General features: G+C 42.4%; 1 protein-coding gene across 1 annotated transcript in view; it reads left to right on the forward strand.

Annotated features, from left to right (window-relative positions):
* The window catches only part of RPL34 (ribosomal protein L34), a 466,563-nt gene that overhangs the window by 385,352 nt on the left and 58,884 nt on the right, over positions 1 to 22,327 (forward strand). The gene's annotated exons all lie outside the window — the stretch shown is intronic.

The following is a 22,327-nucleotide window of genomic DNA, read 5'->3' on the forward strand; positions in this document are numbered from 1 at the left end:
GAACAGCTTAGTTTATGAACAACTTGGATTAAAAACACTTCAAACCCAGAAGTAGTTTTGGTTTGTGAACTTTGCCTTGGAAGCAGAACATGTTCTGCTTCCTGTTGAGTGTGTTCCATTTGTAAATTGAGTCCCATGCTACTATGGGAAAGCACGCCTTGGTTTAAGAATGCTTTGGTTTAAGAATGAACTTCTGGAATGGATTAAGTTTGTAAACCAAGGTACTACTACTGTTGTTGTTGTTTAGTCATTTAGTCATGTCCAACTCTTCGTGGCCCCATGGACCAGAGCACACCAGGCACTCCTGTCTTCCATTGCCTCCCGCTGTTTGGTCAAACTCATGTTAGTGGCTTTGAGAACACTGTCCAACCATTTCGTCCTCTGTCATCCCCTTCCCCACACCAGGGTCTTTTCCAGGGAGTCTTCTCTTCTCATGAGGTGGCCAAAGTATTGGAGCCTCAGCTTCACAATCTGTCCTTCCAGTGAGCACTCAGGGCTAATTTCCTTCAGAACGGATAGGTTTGATCTTCTAGCAGTCCATGGGACTCTCAAGAGTCTCCTCCAGCACCATAATTCAAAAGCATCAATTCTTTGACGATCAGCCTTCTTTATGGTCCAGCTTTCACTTCCATACATCACTACTGGGAAAACCATAGCTTTAACTATATGAACTTTTGTCAGCAAGGTGATGTCTCTGCTTTTTAAGTTGCTGTCTAGGTTTGTCATTGCTTTTCTCTCGAGAAAAATACCAATCCCAAGAAAGGTACCACTGTACCTGAGAGTAAAAATACAACAATCATAAATGAAACAACTAACAATGTGCTGTCTTTCCTGACACCCTAAATCAGCTGCCTGAGGCTAGTTGTGTCAAGGCCCAACAAGGTCAGAGGGAAATGGCATGGTTAAATTGGGCCAGGGGTCAGGCCAGGCAAGACATCAGAGGTGAGAAGGGTCTGTTCAGCACCTTCCATCCCAGACAAGGAACCAAACCTGAAGCAACAGTTATATAGGGCCATCCAAGCCCCTATTGGTTCATCAGATCACCTGAACTGGCTGGACTGACAAAGTTGTAGTACTATCTCTGACCATGACAAAGGTGGCGCTGTAGCAGAGCAGGAAACAGGCTTGAAGCACCATCTATTTGAGGTCTGCCTTGATGGCACCGAAGGCCAGGCATCTAGGTCCTCAGTTTGAGACCTCCTCCATTATTCTGCCTCCATTAATCCTTTTCCAAAGCCACCTAAGGTAGCAATCACAGCTCTGAATAATGGGCCACAGAAACATGAAGTGGTTCGTTTTTCTCAATTGCAGTCTTGTATCCAATAAAGTTTTAAAAGCAGGGCCAACTTCTTAGAGCAAATGCTGGGAAATACAAATTAATGTGGGCTTCAGGAATACCCCCTAAACCTTCCAGACGGCCAAGTGAAAAGAGGAGCAGCTAATTAGAAGATGACAACAGACTGCACTAAAGCCGGTAGAAGAGAAAGTGGAACTCAGCGAGGGAGCAATGCCAGTCTAATCCATTAACAGCCTGCTGTAATAATTATTTTTTAACTCTGGCATTAAACTGGTGTAAACATAAAGAAGATATTATTAAACTTTTAATCTCCGGCAAAAGGATCCTCATTTTTCCTAACAGCATGCAGTGAACACCAAAATGCTGCTTCAATTAGCACCACTGTAAATTCTCATTTAACACTTGGTAGGAGCATGCCAGCGTATATGTGTGTGTGTATATATACCGTAAACCCCAAATGAGATGATGTTCCTTTCAGGACTTTCCATATGATTATGCTATTAGTACATTGACACCCCTTAATCATATTCTTAAAGAGGGAGAGGCATTGATGAGCACCATGAGCAAGAGAGGCATTCATACTTTCCCCTCTGAAGACATTTAATGCTGTATTTTATTTGACATTAATAAAGGCTGTCTCAGTTTGTCTCTCCAGAATGGGCTTGCAAGTCTGAAGTGAGAATTCAAGGCAGGATTAACCAATAGGCCTTTACCTTTAAAGTGATAGCCTCAGGGCCTCATATTTTTTAGGCCCTCAGTTTGCTGGCTCAACCACAAAGCTCACTGGGTGACCTTGAACCAACCTTTCTCTCTTGGCCTTATCTTTCTCACAGGGTTTCTGTTGGGAAACCTATTTTTGTGTGCCACCTTCAGCCCCTGGGAGGAATGACATCACAATCAGCATCGTGGTGCATGCATGAACCTCTTTCCTCATCCCTTCCTCTGCTGAAATCAAGCTTCAAAAAAGCCTTGTACTGTAGCCAGTAGCCAGTTGTGTCCCTGATTGTGGAATGTGTATGTGTGTGTGTATTTGTGCTGCCCAGAAGAGTTTCTCTAGCTTGGAAATATGCCCTCAAAACCAAACACGTTGTTGATTCTGATTCATAATTTTGCCCCAACGAGAGCCAGGAAATAAAATAAAAAGAACATGTTTGATGATATGAGTGTAGTGAATGATTTATGTCTGGAAAAAATTATTTTAAAAATGAATACATATTTTAATTCAAATCATTTGATGAGTTTATGAATTATTTATTTGTTACAATATGTTGTACATGCTACTTAGGACTGGCCTTCCTTCCTATTAGTCATAAGACCTTCATAGCCTTAATCTGGGCCTGTAATGATTAGATCACAGGGTGAAAAGGAAAATGAAGAATCAAGACCTGATCAGTAGAGAACCTCCATAGCCAAAACTAGATCAGAAGGGTAAAACTAACACCGTCAGTTTCAGGTGCTTCTAGGGAAGGGACTCTGAACATGTGGTCTTCCAGGTGTTGTTGGACTCCAACTCCCATCAGCATGGCCAATGGTCAGAACTGATGGGTGTTGTACTCCAGCAACATCTGGAGAGCCACATTTTCCCCATCCTCTTGTAGGACTATCACAGTTGTTATGTGATGAGACACCAAGGTTACAGAATGGAGCATTGCCCAGAGAGGTAGAAATTTCCCAAGTACTGGTGCAACCCCACCCAACTGACTCACCTCAACAGAAAAGGTGGCAAGGCTTCCAATCAAAGTGAGAACTTTTCTTTCCCTCACAGGATGGACTGTGGAAATTTTGTTGCCAACAGATTTGGTTTCCTGAGAAGTTGGAATATGTATGGGTATTCTGTAGCATCACAGTCTGCCAATCAATGTCAGACTCTTTTTGACACAATCACAATTAGCATGGCTGATCTTTGTTTAGTAGGGAACCTATATATTCTAAGGCCTTGCATGTTTCTTCTATTTGAAAGTTTTCCACATCTGGAAATATTTCTGACTTGCTCATAAAATGAAGGAACAATTGCCCTGTTATCAGTGAAGTATAATAGGATGAGTGTATTCTCTATCGAAGTTGCTCTCAGACAACTAAGGCCTATTCTATAGGCTATATTAGTCTTCTTCTCAGCATAAATAGCACTACTTTACTTTCCAGATGTTAATTTTATGTTGCCTCTTGATGTCTACATAAGCTCATTAAATCACCACTATATCATTTTGGCCATTTAAAAATAGTCCCACTTGGCTATTCCTTTCTTTTCTTTCTTTCTTTTTGTCCTTTTATTTGGTTTTTTTTTTCTGACATAGGCATCTGCATTGCTACGTTTAAATTCATACAATGTCACTATTATTATTTGTTTAACAATTATGTTAACTTGATAGCATAGTTTCCTATGGTTCAGTGCACAGCCCAGCACTGTCATTTTAGCGATGATATTAAATCAGGTCTCTCCCACCCACCCACCCACCCCTTTTGCTGTTTGTTCTTCTCTTTAATTATATTCATATCAACTACTTTGAAGTTAATTAGACTTTTGGGATATGTAAAAGAGAACTCTTTATTGATTCACCCCTAATATCTTATCTTTGGAATCTTTATTTCCTGCGTGCAAAATGTACTGACTGAGTCACACTTGCTAACATGTTGTGATGGGTATAGTAGTGGCACAAGTTTTACCATGTGAATACAAAGCGATTTCTCTGCTACATTTTGATTGATCGATGTTTAGAATGTGAGACTTTTCATTTAGCAAAGCCCAGAAGCATCTTTCAGAATCAGTTTCTGACAACCCAGTGCTACAGCTGCCAATTGTCTGGGGTGGCGCCGTGGTCTAAACCACAGAGCCTAGGGCTTGCTGATCAGTAGGCCGGCGGTTCGAATCCTCACAACGGGGTGAGCTCCCGTTGTCTGGATAGGTTATTTCCCGTTGTCTGAAAAGGTTATTTCCTGTCTCATTCTAAGAAACTATTTTTAGTGGTCCCTGGGAACAGAAGTGAGAGTTGTCTATAGAAATCAATGGAGACATACAAGATTTTAATGTCACTGAGACTGGGCACCAGTGTCTCCATTGCAAAAACCAAAAAAAAATCCAATGAAGATTGAATTTGTCAAAGGGGCATGAAAAGCTGACTACCTGTTTGGAGTAGAAGGCAGATATCCATGGCAGACAGGATGGAAGGGAATGGCTAGAACCATCAACAGAAGCACCCCACAATGCTAAATTTTGTTTTAGGACCGTACATGTTTCTTTATGTTGTTCATTTCGTCTTAGACTCCACCTACTCCTATTCTATATATTTAAAGCAGTATCACACCACTTGAAACTTCCCACAAATAATCCGGGGAACCATAGTTTGTTGAGGGTGCTGAGAGTTGTTAGGCTGTTCCCTTCATAGCGCTGCAATTCCCAGAGTGGTTTAGCAATCAGTCCCTTTTCCCAAGCGAACTTTGAGAATTGTAGTTCTGTGAGGGGAATGGGGTCTCCTAACAACCCTCAGCACCCATAACAAACTACAGGCCCCACAATTATTTGGGGGGAAGCTACTGCTTAAAATAGGGACGTGGGTGGCGCCGTGGGTTAAACCACAGAGCCTAGGACTTGCCAATCAGAAGGTCGGCGGTTTGAATCCCCACAATGGGGTGAGCTCCCGTTGCTCGGTCCCAGCTCCTGCCCACCTAGCAATTCAAAAGCACGTCAAAGTGCAAGTAGATAAATAGGTACCACTCCGGCAGGAAGTTAAACGGCATTTCTGTGCACTGTTCTGGTTCGCCAGAAGCGGCTTAGTCATGCTGGCCACATGACCCAGAAGTTGTCTGTGGACAAACGCCGGCTCCCTCGGCCTATAGAGCGAGATGAGCGCGCAACCCCAGAGTCGTCCGCGACTGGACCTAACAGTCAGGGGTACCTTTACCTTTAAGGTGTGGGTCAGTTTTATATCAATTGGGCACCGATGCCTACACTCAACACACCACTTTAGCTATGCATCAAGGTGCGAGTCCATCAAACCTTAGCAGGATCAGGTATTAGGTCATCTGGGGTCTGGGACCTGCAAGGCACTGGCTATTGATGCAAGGAAGCCAGAGGCAGTGGTGAGTTCCAGAATGAACAACAACAAAAAGCATTTAACAGGTCAAGTGCAAGTATGTAGAATAAGGAATGCAGGCAGCAATCAGGTAAAGAGAGCAGGAGACTAGTACAATCCTTACCCTATAGACAAGTTGCTGAGATGAAAGATGAAGCTATTTCTAACTTTGCTGCCAAGCATTAAAAAAGTCAGGGAGGATTCTGGGCACGGTGTCCTAAAGTTCTTGTCCAAATGTGCTTAATGCTGCCAACTTAGCTGTAGGTACAAAGCTGCAGTGTGTAATATTATTAATTTCATCAAAGACTTGCCTCCAGAAATGTGTGAATTGTTGTTATACATGAAATTTTCAAAGACAGAGCATGTATTTTGGGATTTTTACAGTGCAGTGTTATTGCAAAGGCTGCCTTTTGCATTGATTGAAGGCTCAGGCCATGGGCATAGGCCAGTGATAAATAACTAGTGAAGTTGAGAATGCATGGGTGAGAACGCATAGGAGAACGGGTCAAGAACTCGGTGAGATACAACTATGTTCATTCAGGCACTATTTGCTTCTCTAGACTCAACAGCAAACATGTGAGCTGTGGGGGGGGGGCATGCCATGAGCAGGCCCTCAAGGAATGTTCTTCTCAATCATTAGTCGTGTTGCTGAATAAATTAATTAGAGCCTTTAAAGGAGAGAAGGAGAGAGAGGAAAAACCCTCTGGCTTCCACCCACAAGTCCCCTGAAGTGTCAATATTTTGGGTTTATTAATGAACTTCAAAACACAAGGTGTGACGTGGTATGTCTCTAAGCAGCAGGCAGCTGGCATTTTGCCTAATTCTCCCTTCTCCTTCTTTCATGTGGGGAGGAGATTATGGTTTTGTTGCTGTTTGTACTCTGTTCCTGAAGGGTGACACTTTAAAAAGGAAAACGTGGCTTCTGTGTGCCCCATTTTGGAAGCCTTCCAAACCACATGTAAGTGATGTATTTGTCTGTAGCCTCTTTCCTCCAGCTCTTTCCTTGGGGGTATGAGACTTAATATTTCAAACCACTGGTCTATCTATTTTGCGATGCCCTCGGCCTAGGTGATATTTCAGTGCAGGGGTATAAACAAAATATTCTCTCTAGATACTTTCAGAGTTATGCACCATTAAGAAAACGGTTGTTTATTTTAAATCTAGGGTTCTTTACAGATGTGTTGGGTTATGGAAAGTGACCTGTTTGGCCAGAGACACTACTTCAAACTAGAGGACCACATGACCCAGTCCCAATTTCCTGTAGCTTTTGCATGCAAGAAGCCCAAGGTTCAGTCCCCAGCCTCTCCAAATAAGACTGGGAACGTCTCCTATCTGAAAATCCTAAAATGCCAATCTGTGTAGACAATACTGAGCTAGATGGACCGATGTTCTAACAGCTTTTTCTTATATTCGTTGACTGGCTAATACATCTTTCCCACACTATGAACATAGGAAGCTGTCAGAACATTGGAGGACCAGCATCTTTGCTCAGGTATTGTCAGGGAACTGCCATCGGAGCCAGGAGTGAAGGCAAGGCTCCTGAGCGATGCCGGAGAAGGGCCCAGCAGGGAGAGAGGGAACTCATCTACTGGGGAAGGAAATCAGTGTGACACCAGGGAGAAGGGGGAGCAGAGGAGGGCTTCGGAGAGATGGCTCCAGGACTCTTCGCCAGAGACCAGCGGGGAGAGCACGGGTCCTCCGCTGGCCACACCCACCCTGCGCAGAAGACTTCCACGCAGGGAGGCTAGGCGGAGACTTGGCGTCAAAGAACTTTTATGCTGGAAGAAGTTCAGGAAACGCCCACTGACGGATTCTGCCAGTGACTGATACAGCCGCAGAGTCAGGGCTGTGCAGCCAGGGAAAGGTTTAACCAGGCAACCTTGCCAAGAGTAGCGGCAACTTACGCACGAGCAACCCCAATTCCCATTACAGGTATGATAGGCACACACCCTCTGTACTTTCTGGAAAGAACTGAAGCATTTTGGTTTTGGCAGCCTTCTCCATCTGGATGAAAAGGTATCTGCCTTAGGCCTTCATTTGTTTTTAAACCTATCTTCACTTGTCTTTTGTCCTGTTTTTTCAAAATAAAAAATTAGCTGTTTTTCGCCAGGTGAATCATTCAGATAAGATACCAGCATCCCAAAGGGGTTCGGGGCTGGCAGGGTGGCATGAGAAAGCCATGACAGTAAGATGCCCTCAGATCCCAGCTTCACCCTTGCTTTGCGAGGCTGGAATCGAAGGGTGCATGACTGTTGCATCCTGCTCACATCGCCCTGCCAGCCCTGAGCCACTTTGTGAGGCTGGGATGACCCAAGAGCTGTGTCTGCAGGCCGGGCCCCTCTCTTTGCAGGCAAGCAGGCAGCACAGCGCTGCCCCACTTCGCTCCAGTGGGTGGGGGGCTTCTCTGGCAGCAGCCGTGGGGCGGGCATGGCAGGCTCTATTCACCCTCCATGCCCCGCATGTGTGCGCCCCCCCCCCCCGGTGCCAGTAAACTGTACTACGCTGCTGGGGAGAAGGAAGAGAGTCTACACACCATGTTCTTTAGATGGTGCCCCTGATTATAAGCAGTTAAAGTGTTAATAGCTCCAAGACTTCTTGAGCTGTTTTTTTTTTTTAAAAAAAGAGACTTCTTATGAGAAGCCTGCTCTGTCCAACACAAGAAGAGACTGTGACACAATGTTGGCCTGTCTGGGTAAAGGGCTACGTTGTAGATTAACAACTTTTTTTTTTTGTAGCTTCCTTGGAATAGAAGCATGGTCTGGATTTGTCCCTTCCTGGGGGCATACACCACAAGCATTCAGGAAATGAATAGGGCAAGTAGAATGAAGATTCAATGGATTTTTGTTTGGTATGCAGTTTTGAAATTATTAACCCCACTCCCATACCTCTTAATTGCAATGAATGAAACTATTCATTTCTACAGGATAAGGGGGATGAAATCACAATGAACTCTGCTTATGCTAAAGAAGTCTCTTTCTCCTCCCTCTCTGCAGTAAACACACACACACACACACACACACACATACTTTCTATTTTCTATTTTCTCTTCTCCCTACAGGGTGATCCACTATAAACTGCTCGGAAGAGAAAATGTTATATAAACTATTCAGCAGTTTCATTAAGAAGGAACTCTTCCCTACACTACCTCTTTGAGTCTGGGTGCTTGTTTCCCTTGGCTTTTAACAGGTATGGGAAAGCAAAAATGGTGTGTTTTCAATCATATTTTATATATATTATATATATTATATATATTATATATATTAGCCAAGGGAAACAAGACTCAAAGAAGTAGTGTAGGGAAGAGTCGCTTCTTTATGAAACTACTGAAAACATCTTTGGGTGGTAAAATAATAATAATAATAATAATAATAGTAATAATAATAGTAATAGTAATACAATTCCAAAAACACTTGGAAAAAAAGAACCTTTCTGATAAGATCTCTGCAATTCCCAAGAGAGTTAAATATCTCCCAGTCGCAAGCTTGGCTTAAAGGGAACTAGATCATCACAGGGCAACACAGGGTAGGGTGGGAATCGGTGACTCTTAAAATGGAATGAGATTGCTTTAAATCAAAGAGTGTGGAGCACCACACTGGTGTGGCAGGAAAGAATGGCAAGTGTGGTGGGAACATTCAATGAGAATCAAAGAAACATTTAAACTTCCTTTCATTCATAGTACTTCACTTCATTCAACACAGTACCATGGTCTTCCATCCTTCCCTATGATCCTGTCAAGACTTCCACTCCATTGTAGCCTGTCACTCTTTTAGCAACTCCTTTGCAATTTCCTCACATCCTCAGCTGCGTCTTAATGCTATTTTCTGAAAGCACCACAAAATTTGGAACTTGAGCTTAGTTCCATATGTGTCCAATGATACTACTTTCAAGATGCTCAGTTGTAGTGGATGTTGTATGTGTTGCTTTTTTAAATCTAGATGAACTGTGAAAAAAGGAACACTGTCCTTGTAGTAAGTTAAAACATTTTAAAAATACTATATTAAATTATATTCATGGATTTTCATGGCATGGTTCTCCACTGTACCAGCTCTCTTCTAAATGGATCTAATCTTTTACCTATAGTTCTTCAATAGCTCATAGCTGTGCTTTTTTTCTTTTAAAAAATGTTTAGGGGTGCTCTCATTTTGACTCAAGAAAATCACCATTTTATACTTCAAATCTGGAAAAATACAGTAAATGGACAAAAGTACAAAGAACATGCATTACACCGGGAAAGGAAATGAAGCCGCCATTGGAGGTGGTAACAATGAAACTGACCGAGCTTGATTCCAACGCCTACTTCACACATTAAACGCTTGCTTCCATCTAAGACTCAGGTAACACCGTGAAAGGAAATGAGGCTGCTATTGTGGGTAGCAACAGAACTGACGATTCACCATGTTGTTCAACAGAACTGAAGATTCATTGTGCTACAGAAGAAACTATTATATATCCAGTATATCTGAAGGAGTGTCTCCACCCCCATCGTTCTACCCGGACACTCAGGTCCAGCACCGAGGGCCTTCTGGCGGTTCCCTCACTGCGAGAAGCCAAGTTACAGGGAACCAGGCAGAGGGCCTTCTCGGTAGTGGCACCTTCCCTGTGGAACACCCTCCCACCAGATGTTAAAGAGAACAACAACTACCAGGCTTTTAGAAGACATCTGAAGGCAGCCCTGTTTCGGGAAGCTTTTAATGTTTGATGTATTATAGTATTTTAATATTCTTTTGGAAGCCGCCCAGAGTGGCTGGGGAAGCCCAGCCAGATGGGTGGGGTATAAATAATAAATTATTATTATTATTATTATTATTATTATTATTATTATTATTAATTATTATTATTATTGTTTTTTTTAAAAAAGTTTCTTCTCCTGTTAGATTCACAAAAAGTTTAGGAGTATGCGAACCCCCTGCGTTCTCCCCAGAAAAAAAGCACTGGCTAATAGTCTAGACTCTTACGACACTGCCAAAGTCACAGTATGACCCTCACTCCATTCACTGCATATGGCAAAACATAGTTTGAAGCATTTTTCTCTTTGAGAACAGGATGCACCGGTATCCTTTTGAAATGGTAATATTAGCTTTTACGGAGTATTGAACTGATGTAGACTTCAATATACAAGATAATGGCCTTTTAAAACTGCCCAGTGTTTCACTGTGCTTCCTAATCTTTGCAGCACAAAGTGAATGTTTGGATTCCTACCTTAATATAACACCCTAAAATTAAATGAATTAGTGAGTGAGTGCAGATTTCTGGACTCAGAAAAGCACGGCGTGTAAAAAAACACAGAAAGACTACACAGCTTAGGAGTGCTTCAGGGACTTTTGCAAATGGTTGGCCTAGATACAGATACTCGCCTTCTGAAATCTAATATAAATTTGGTTCTTTAAAATCTATATGCAGTATTTACATTATTCTTCTTTTGCTGCCCCTTCAGAAGAGCATCTTCACAATGCTTCAGAAGCTATCAGAGTTCTGGCTGTAGACAAATCTACATCTCTTTCTGGTTTTAGCATGCTACATGGGAATTGTGTTTTTGTTCAGTGATGCTATTTTTGTTGCTGGCAGAGGGGAAAGCTTGGTTTTGCTCTTGCTTTGCTGTGTTGAATTTGTCATGCTTTAAATTTTTCTGCCTCATTGACTTTGAGAACTGCCTGGGCTCTGTTGATTATTGACTTAAGATCAGCTGCACTGTATCTAATTTGCTCTAGTCTGGTCCTTGATTTGGAGTCTGGTTGATTAGAATAGCTCCATTTTCTTTGGCCTCAGATAAGCTCATTTGTGCTTCTGTGTCTTGATCTTTATTTGGATCCGTTATTCCAATATGCATTAAATGTTGCAAAGTCTGTCCAAGCTTCAGCGCAAAATAACACTTGGAAAAATGTCCAGCCAATCAGAAATCTAGATCTGAACAAGGCATGCTCCGTTGGAGATTATATTGCTTGTTCTGTATATGCCATGCCAAGCTACACAGGCAAAATCAATAGTTTTGCTACTTTGTTTAAAATTGGAGTGCCTGCCCAGTTATTCCTACTCTTTGCTTTCTGCATCTTAAACAACTGTTTATCTGCAAGAGGATCTCTCCACTTATTCCTTAACTGCTAAGCTTACTCAGGAGTCTTTGGTGAGGTACTTTGCCAAAAGCCTTCAGAAAGTTCAAGCAGTGGCGTAGCACAGGGGGCAACAGAACCGGTTGCCCCGGGCACAAAACTGTTAGGGGAGCAAAATTTCAACACCCAGTACTGCCTCAATATGGCTGCATTCTTCTGTTGCTGGGCTCCCTTGAAAACGGCTTCTCCATGAGAACCAAGAAGTGACCACTCCAGACAGTGGAATGACTCTTCTTTTTTTATCTCTTTGACAGCAATCTCCTGGGTGATGCAGACACTGTTAGGCAGTTGAATGCACATGCGTACTCTGTTTGCCTCCGTCCCACCCACTTCTCTGCATGGCCCCGGGTGCTGGCAACCCACAGTATGCCACTGAGCCCAAGTACAATCTCAAAGAACTGTTTGTGAGGCAGGACGTGACCTTGCAGAAGCCATGCTGGTTCTGCTTTAGCAAGGTTTGTTCTTCTATATGCTTGGCTATTTTTGTCTTTATCAGTACTTCCCATCAGTTTTCTCAGGACAGCTTTTAAGCTAATAAGCCTGTAATTTACAGGATTCCATCTCCGCACGCATGCCTCTGGTCACTTTTTTAAAAAATGGTTTCATATTAGTTACTTTCCAGCCCTCAGGCATGGAGGCTGATCTGAGGGGTAAGTTATATAGTTTTGTTAGAAGATATGCAATTTCACATTTGAGTTCTTTGGGAACTCTCCTGTGGGTGCCATCTGGACCTGGCAATTTGTCAGTTTGCCTCGTAAATCTAAAATTTTATATCTCATCACTACTATCTGCCTCAGTTCCTCAGACCCACTTCCTACAAAGGTTACTTCCATTGTAAAGACAGGTGTAAAGAAATAATTCGACTTATCTGCAATGCATGCATGTCCACTTATGCATCTCTGGAAAATAGAACCCTTGGAAAAATCGGTCATAAAATTGTGCATGTCAATCTTTATGTAAACATAAAATGTAGAAATAATTTCTATAATATAAACAGAAATAGAATAAATTTTCACAGACAGGGGAAGTCTAATCTGATTGGGCCATCTGTGTGCTTGCTAAGCCTACCCCCGGGCACTAACCATTGATGGGCAGCTTTGAAGCTCCTCCCTTCTTAGGGTTCCTTATCCTTAAAGCAGACTCGGACCGGACCACCTTTCAAATAGAGGACTGATATCAGTGGAGGACTACCATCATAATGTAGTACACATAACAATCCTAAATAAAGGTCAGGCATGTGGTTGGTCTTATAAGAAAAAATGTAAAATGTAAGGGAGGGGTGAAATTACCCTGTGAGAAAACCTACCAGCATTGTGAAGAACCTACCAGAATCACGTTTAATAAAATGTATTTTAGTCAGAGGCTTATAGCCTATTATTTTAGGGTCCAAAATATATCCCATCTTATAACTATCACTTTCATAATCACTGTGTATTTGTAATTCTGGATTTGGACAAATGAACGCTGTTCTTCTAACTAGTGTCTATAAAAAGAAATTATGCCGATATTCCACATGACTGTGAAATATCAGTGTGTGACAAGAAGCCTGAAGGATTTCCTTCCTTTCTTCCTTCCCCATCAGGAGCTGCAGTCAAATTTATAGACTAAGACTTTCATGTGGAACATATTTTGACTCAAATACTCTTGCCTGCAAGACTCACAATCTCACATGTGGGTGTTTTATGTAGAAGAGGGGAAGGCAATATGTCATCTTGGCTTCTAATCTCAGATTGCATAAAAATACTTCCACTTTCCTTTGTCAATACTATCAGCACTACCCCACTCTCCTTAACATTTACAATATCCTGTCAGGGCATAGAGGCAGAACAACATGGAGGCAATTTTGGCCTGTGTTTTGCTGAAATGAAATGGATGTCAGGAATTGAGGGGCTTCACCTGGGGCAAAAAAAAAACCTGGCTAATCCCTCCCACAGCTATGGCACTGCTTTGGCAAAGTGCTCTTAGATGGGTCCCTTCCCATGCCAGTGTGCCTCAGTGGGTTAAGCTGGTAGTGGTGGCAGCAGCAGTGCTGTGCTGTGTACTGGGTGGGCCTGGTGTTGTCCCTTTTGAAAAAAATTGCCACAGTGCCCATAATATAGTATTGAAGGTATTCTTGGGAAATTAAAATGGCAGTTTTAAGCCACTGCTTACGTTGCCTAAGGGATGCAAGTGGCGCTGTGGGTTAAACCACAGAGCCTAGGACTTGCTGATTAGAAGGTCAGCGGTTCGAATCCCCGTGACGGAGTGAGCTCCTGTTGCTCGGTCCATGCTCCTGCCAACCTAGCAGTTCGAAAGCACATCAAAGTGCAAGTAGATAAAGAGGTACCGCTCTGGCGGGAAGGTAAACTCCGTTTCCGTGCGCTGCTCTGGTTCGCCAGAAGCAGCTTATTCATGCTGGCCACATGACCCGGAAGCTGTATGCCGGCTTCCTCGGCCAATAAAGCAAGATGAGCGCTGCAACCCCAGAGTCGGCCACGACTGGACCTAATGGTCAGGGGTCCCTTTACCTTTACCTTGGTTGCCTAGGGCAGGAGTGGTCCCTAGTGGGATAGTGAGGTGACCACAACTGACCAAGGATACTATTTACCCAGGATGACAGACAGGAGATGGGTAGATCATCATCCAATTTTCTCTGAGAAGCAGTTTTCGTGAACAGTGGCAGGTTGGTGGTGGGATACTTTCTCTTCCCTTTCTGCTATTAGTTTCTTCAAAGTTGCCCTCCCCAAACTGCTCTTCTCCCTACAAGAAATGAGACCCACACATTTTTCTTCATTTTGTGGGGGAGGTGTGGGGGTTCAATGATAGGAAGGGAAAGATTCAGCTGTCCCTCTCCCCAGTGTTTTCTTTCTTTCATTCCTGATTGTAGCTCCTGATGCTGTGGGGGGCGGGGGGGGACCAGGGAGATACCACTGCACAAACATGCTTTTGCTTTTGGGAATCATTTTTCTTTTGACAGAGTTGGAAGAGTATGGCTTTATTGTCCCCAGTTGCTCCTTGGTCATATACAGATCCTGTAAAATAGTTCAGAAGTGAACCAACTGTCCCACTTCCAAGAGGAGAGACCATCATTGGTGCAGTTATTGCCACGGAGGACAATACAATTTATTGGTTGTCACAAGAGACTAGTGCCCTGTGGGATTTGACATCTTTCTGCAGGGCTTGCAAGATGGAGCTGTTCCACCCGGCCTTCAGCTTAGACTCACTCTGACTCCTTATATAGGATTTGGTATATAAAATTTCCCTTGGCTTTTTTGCTGGCCCATGTAGGACCAGTATGGAGAGCTGGCTCGGGTGAATATCTGATGTTTCCTCCCTTTATGGTCTTGATTTATGGGCTACTACTAAAATGAGGCTGCCTTTTAACCTGTATTTTAAGCCATATTTTAATTAGCTGTTTGTTTGTTGTTGTTTTCTTTTTCTTTTTTTCTCTACTACGTTTTAATGTAATTCATATTTGGTGTTAGCCGCCCTGAGCTCGGCCCTGGCCAGGGAGGGAGGGGTATAAATAAAAAATTATTTATTATTATTTATTATTTAATCCAGACTGAAAATTTAGGCTCAGCCTCTATTCTGTGCAAAATGTATCCTGTCAATAATTTGCTAACATGTATGTATGAAATAAAGGTCAACGATCAACGATTTAAAACGAGCAACAACATAAAACACTTGAAAATGCAGTTAAAACAGCCAAACACCAAAGTATATTGCCATAGGAAAAGAAGTTTAGCAAATGAAAAGAGAGAGTGGCTGCAGTATGTGTATAAACTCAAAACAAAGATTTCACTTGTAGAATTGGTAAGCCTTGAGAATCAGGAACGAATGTTCAGGGAAGGAAAGGTCATTGTAAAAGCATCTCCTTTTCTATTCTACAATGCACATAGCATGTCACTTCTAATCTCATAACAAATTTGCAGTGTGACATAACCTGTACAAGCTTTCCATTGTCTTCAAAGAGTTATCAGATTTAACTACCTTTGCAGTGATGCTATCTTGCCAGAATTATGTTTCAAGTCTACCTTTTGGTGGTATTTCATCACCATCACCATCATTTTATTTACATACTACATTTCCATAATTAAAGCCATGCATGGTGACTTATTTACAAGGTTGCAGACTAAAACAAAAGGTGGCACTTGCGTGATTCTTATTCTTGACCTCTAGCAAACGTGCAAATAATGGCAAAATCTGCTCCTGTTTCCATTTCTGCTGGAATTCTCGGGCATTCCTACTTGGGAGTAAGCCCTGTTGAATTCAATAGGATTCACATCTGAGTTGTTGTGACTAAGATTGCACTATTGTTTATTAACCTTTTTTTTAGAAAGCCAAATAAAGTTCGACCTAGATGAACACTTTATGTAATTGTTGTGAGAAACCTTGAGATTATGAATGCTTGGGAAAGGAATTCTTCATCCCAAAGGAAATCCATGAACACATGAATGCTTCCAACAAAAAATAAAAATAATGTTTAGGACATCCAGACTGAAACTAAGTGTTCAGGAAACCACAAACACTCTTGATCAGCTGTCTTTTTTTGTCCTGGCAGGAAATTTCGCAAGGGGAAAAAATCTGTCAATATCTCCCCCCCCCCCCCCGCCGCCGCGCCCCCCCCCCCAGTCTGTTGGAAAAGCTATTTTCCATTCTTAATAAATTTACTGGGAATTTTCTAACCTCAAGTCTCCTGGCTTCTTTCCCATAAAGAGAGCAATTCTTATTTCATGTTTAGAACATTACCTGTAAATTCATACCCTCTATCATTCAGCAAAGTCAAATAGGTCTTCTTCTCTCCTTGAAGTGAACACATGGAACAAGTAAAAAATGACTCAGCAGGTTTCTTGAGGCCTGTGATACAACCTGCCAATGAAGTGCTAAAATATTGGCCTAAGAATACCAATTTCTTTGCCTGTTGTGAAGGCACTTTCAATGGAAGAAACACAGGCATTCACTCCCCCCTCTCACACTACTAGAAAGCTGAGTGTTGGAAGATCCAGGGCAGACAAAATAACGCACTTCTTCACACAGCACATCATTAAACTATGCTATTTGCTCCTGCAAGAGGTAGTGATGCACAACAATTTGGACAGCTTTAAAAGAGGATTCAGCATCTTAAAAAGCAGAGACATCACCTTGCCAACAAAGGTCCGTATAGTTAAAGCCATGGTTTTCCCAGTAGTGATGTATGGAAGTGAGAGCTGGACCATAAAGAAGGCTGATCGCCGAAGAATTGATGCTTTTGAATTATGGTGCTGGAGGAGACTCTTGAGAGTCCCATGGACTGCAAAAAGATCAAACGTATCCATTCTTAAGGAAATCAGCCCTGAGTGCTCACTGGAAGGACAGATCGTGAAGCTGAGGCTCCAATACTTTGGCCACCTCATGAGAAGAGAAGACTCCCTGGAAAAGACCCTGATGTTGGGAAAGATGGAGAGCACAAGGAGAAGGGGACGACAGAGGACGAGATGGTTGGACAGTGTTCTCGAAGCTACAAACATGAGTCTGACCAAACTGCGGGAGGCAGTGGAAGACAGGAGTGCCTGGCGTGCTCTGGTCCATGGGGTCAAGAAGAGTCGGACACGACTAAATGACTAAACAACAACAAAAGAGGATTAGAAGATTTCTTGGCGAAGAAATGAGTACTGGCCCAAATGGCAATAGTTGACCTCCGCAGCCAGTGGCAGAATGCCTTTGGATAGTAGTTGCTGGAAATTGCAGCACTCGGGAGAGTGCAGTTGTGCTCAGACTCCCCTTGCAGGCTTTCTGTGAGTATCTGGTTGGCCACTATGAGAACAGACTGCTGGACTAGATGGGTCATTGACCCAATCCAACAGGACTCTTCTTCTGTTCCTCACCATGATACCTAATACTACATAACATGCTACAAAGAACAATGTGGCATCATTGGACTTTGAGATCCCCTGCCTTCACTTCATTGGCTGCTGCTTGTGGTGATGTAGAAAACTGGAGTACGAAGACATCATGGCATGCGTTTTGTGGTCCCATTCTTTGTTAGTGGTAAGGAAGGTCAAAATGTGGCACTGGTGTTTTCTATGGTAACCATGCAGCCTCCATCATGTCCAGTTCCAGCATGAACCTGACACACCCGTAACTTTCTCTACCAAGAAAATAAGCACTGTTCCCATTTTACAGAAACACAATGGGAAGGTCTGTATACACCTTGAGACCCCACCTTACTGTGTGGTCCTTAGAAGAACCATTTGACATTTTAAAAAAATGTGAGTTATCTATAGAATGCTTTGAAGGTGAAACTTGAGGTGAAAGTGTTAAGTATTACTTAGGTCATTTCCAGACAACTTGAGCATTCATCCCAATTTGTTTGTACAAAGTTTGTGGGGCAGTTAGCTGATATCAGCTGTTTATGGAGCATTCATCCTGATTTGCTTGCAAGGAGGATATTTGATGCTGCATCAAACAAGTGCTACCCTACTTTTTCCAGTGCATTTTCTTGTCACTTTCCCATTGCAAAAAGTCTGATTGGGGGGCAGGGCGCAGAAACAGGTATAGTGTTCAAGAGTGCCAAATCAATTTAAATGGTGCAACTTGGGCTGGCCGGTATGTGATTGAATTCCACCCCAAAATAGTGACGGTCTGGATGTGCCTTTAACGTGTGTTTTCATATTGTACAACGGTATTGAGAACTTGTGTTTCTTCAAAAGCCCAGTTATTTGGAGCTGTTGATAAGTCAAGCCATGGCAATTAGTATTTTTAGGCCTTGGCATTGATGCTCCTCTCCAGCGATAGCTCATTTAAAAATCCTAACCCTGTAATTTATTAGCAATATTTAATACCTCAGTGACCATAAAACCTTTGCGTTTTATGGCCACTGATTAACATACCTTTGATGTTCTGCCCAACATTACACAATCCAAAACAAATTACTTTCAGGAAGCTGAATATTATATAAATACAGGAAAGCAATAAATAATGCATAGGCGGGACATTTTTTCAGTGCGTTCTGACATGCCACAATCTCTTCATATGGCTTTGACTTCTGAGGCAGCAACTCTTCCAGTCCTCCGGGGAGAGGTTTCACCTAGGAGTGCACTTCGCACCATGGTTGCGGCGACAGCAGCTGCCGGGAACCTGCTTTTGCACAGCTGGGGTTTCATCAGCCGCTAAGACCGCAACTCCCCTCCCCCCCCCATCTGCATGATCTTTGCCCAAGGAAGGCTGAAGTTGCCTAGTCAAAGTGCCTTCAGTTACAAGTCTTCTCACTAATGGGCCCCAGATGTACACGGAACAGAAACTTCCATTCATTTTTCAGCACGGCATTTCTCCTCTCCTCTCTCCCCACCCCACCTGCCCTTCAGCCCCTTGGCTTTTGGCAAGAGGTTAAAAAGGAAGGGGAGGGACTTTGTAAAGTAACAAAGGCAACAAAATATATTCGTTAACTAGCTGATTCTGCGGATGGTGCCAGAAGGCTTTTTGTTGATATTGCTGCAACAGACCGCTCTGAAAAATTGGCCAGAGAGAGAATGACATAGGTTAAAACTTGCTCAGACCTAAAGCAAAGGTTTTCAAAAGGGTCTTTGGGAGCACGGCATCCAGTTCCCAATGAAATACACTCCTTCTTTGTAGTGACTCTTCAAAGAATCTCCTTACTTCCCTAAACCTTGGGGATGGAATCAATCTGGTATAGGTTCTAGGTGTGCAGCTCAATTTTATACATACTGTATATACTCTGAAGTAAGTGTGCCTACGGTTTCTGTTTAGTTGTATTGCTCTCATTGCTGAGTTATGGCATTATGTTGTACGAATAATGCCTGATTATTTCTTTTCTCACCATTTCCCCGTTTACCGCACTCCCAGTTCCCTGCAGCAGTGTTATCTGGAAAAAGTTAAGCAAATCTGATTCAAGAGCAAGTCTCATGTGAATGCCTGTCATTGCTTCTTGTTTGAGTCTACATCTGGCTTGAGCCACATGGGTTGAATTATTTGATCCTCCTGTTACAGTTTCCCTTTGTACTCTTCCATGTTGCTTTAAGGTTCATGTTTGAAGTCTTCCCATGGCACCCAATACTAATTTTGACCAACACTTAGAATACTAATGAAATACTATTGTTGTTGCAACAGAAAAAAAATTGTTGCCACTATGATGTCTGTTGACTGTCTCCTAGTTTGAGTCTTGTGCATATTTATTAAAGGAGAATATTCTTAGGAAATTTGAGCAGGGGATTTTGGCCCAATCTTAGTTGTAGGTAGCTGTGACGACAGCTCTGGATCGTCCGTATTTCCAAAGTGAATCCCATCTTCGCCCTTACCATTAGTTTGGGGTAGGTAAAATTTATACCAGCTGTGTCTGCATGGGGGACGGTAACTCTGTTTCCTTCCTAATTTTGCCAGAGCATCCTTGTCAGGAACACAGATCTATTGCATATGAATGGAGTAGTAAAGAGATAAATGACAAACCTAGACAGCATCTTAAAAAGCAGAGACATCACCTTGCCAACAAAGGTCCGTATAGTTAAAGCTATGGTTTTCCCAGTGAGAGCTGAACCATAAAGAATGCTGATCGCCAAAGAATTGATGCTTTTGAATTATGGTGCTGGAGGAGACTCTTGAGAGTCCCATGGACTACAAGAGATAAAACCTATCCATTCTTAAGGAAATCAGCCCTGAGTGCTCACTGGAAGGACAGATCGTGAAGCTGAGGCTCCAATACTTTGGCCACCTCATGAGAAGAGAAGACTCCCTGGAAAAGACCATGATGTTGGGAAAGATTGAGGGCACAAGAAGAAGGGGACGACAGAGGACGAGGTGGTTGCACAGTGTTCTCGAAGCTACCAACATGAGTTTGACTAAACTGCGGGAGGCAGTGGAAGACAGGAGTGCCTGGTGTGGTCTGGTCCATGGGGTCATGAAGAGTCGGAGGCAACTAAATGACTAAACAGCAACAATAACAATCCTTGTCAGAAACACAGATCTATTGCATATGAATGGAGTAGTAAAGAGATAAACTGGCAGTACAGCCAAAGGCAGCTGCTAATTGTGTCAGCTCCTACTGGCCTGAGGGGATGAGTTTGGATGTTTTAAGCAGATGGTCAGTAAGTCAAGAAACTTAGGTGGTTGCAGATTTTGATCAGGCATTTCCTGTGATACTCAAGTGCAGAAAACCTTATGCTCATCCTCATCTGTGTTTACTGGAATCTTATTGACAGGTACTTTGCTATCCTCCACCCAGTGAATCACATAAGAAGCTAGCAAGATGAGTCAGTTATAGACCAGGTGCTGATCTTTTATCCGCACTCAATAACTTTTGTTCAGAAATACAAAGGTAGGGAGGCATGTGCCCGAATATGATACAGACAAAAGAACAAACTTAGCTACTGATTCCACTTAAGTTGACATACCATTTAATGATGAGCAAAGGCCACATCATAGCAATACATAGAATCTCAATCTTGAGTCCCTTGAATGATTGTGTGAATTTAGTGTATCCTCACTCCTGGTTTCTTCATCAGTGTCTTCTATTGATAACAACCCTATTTATCTGGACTTTGAAACAACCAAAGGCTTTGAATCTCCTCTAGGCAATTTGAATAAATGCTGGTGGATTATATTGTTGACATGACACCTTTTGTGCAGGTATAATCTGTGCCTGGTAGGAGTGAATTTTCATAACGACCTGCTTTGCTTAATAATTGGCTGTTGGCTCTAGCATTCCCCAGGTGTATTGCTGAAGACTGATCTCATGAAACCAAGCACTTTCATCACATAAAGGACAAAGTCACCTTCCATACCTGAAATCACAAAATGGTGCGTGAGCCCATGAAAACAATTTAGTGGAAAAAATGGTTTTGAAATTTCCGTGTTTTGGGCTTTTCTCCACTTTCCCTCATCACTCCTCCATGTCTGAGACCTGGTGCACAGCTCAAAAGGCTACTTTGTGTGACAAGCCATTTTGCCATGCAATACTTAAGCAAAAATAGCATATGTTAAAAGGATATCAGCCTCTCTTCTGAATTAACATCCTAAGTGCAAGTTTTAATGCAGACATGGATAAGAAGATTTTCCTGACTTAAATATCTTATAAATGGTACTTACAATTTCTTTTCCTTCTGCTCCTCATTTTGAAGCAGTTTCTTAGCAATCTGCTTACATCAAAAATCATGGTCTGCAGTACTCAAAAAGAGAAGAGATAAAAGGCCCTAATAAATAGATGTGTTATTGCAAATGAAGTGTTATTGCCATACTATTTCCTTTGTCTGATCTCTAGTTCAGGTGCTCAATGTTTTCTAAGGACACATTAAACAACCACCACCACCATCCAAGAAGCTTAGGACAATGTATATCAAGCTATCTAACCTTGTGAGATAGATTAGGTTAAGAGATGGGCCCTTTACAGGTGACTTGTACCTTTGTATAATCAATGTATGGTAGGGGGAATGGAATCATGCCTCTGATTTCCATGTGGTGATTATACCTTGTGTACAACAGAATTTACATGAAATAAATAAATAAATTGTCCAGTAGCGCCTTAGAGACCAACTAAGTTTGTTCTGGGTATAAGCTTTTGTGTGCATGCACACTTCTTCAGATACCACATACTTCTTCAGATGCATTTTCCCATGTAAACCTGCTCTTTAAAGATCAATCAGAGCAAACGTCAATCCATGGAAAACCCAAATTGACATTTGCTCCAATTCAGCTTTAAAGAGCAGGTTTTCGAGGGGAAAGTTCGGGGATAGATCGGGAGTGGGGGTTATGGCATTAAAGTTAGGTCTTGTATATACAGAGGCTGAACACTACTGCCCTAAAGCTTTGTCTAAGCATTTCACAAGCTGTGCTGATGTCAGTAAGTTATAGAAGAGGTCACAGGAAAGAGAGTTTATTACTGA

This window comes from Podarcis muralis, chromosome 9 (assembly GCF_964188315.1).
Source record: "Podarcis muralis chromosome 9, rPodMur119.hap1.1, whole genome shotgun sequence".
Classification (NCBI taxonomy): domain Eukaryota; kingdom Metazoa; phylum Chordata; class Lepidosauria; order Squamata; family Lacertidae; genus Podarcis; species Podarcis muralis.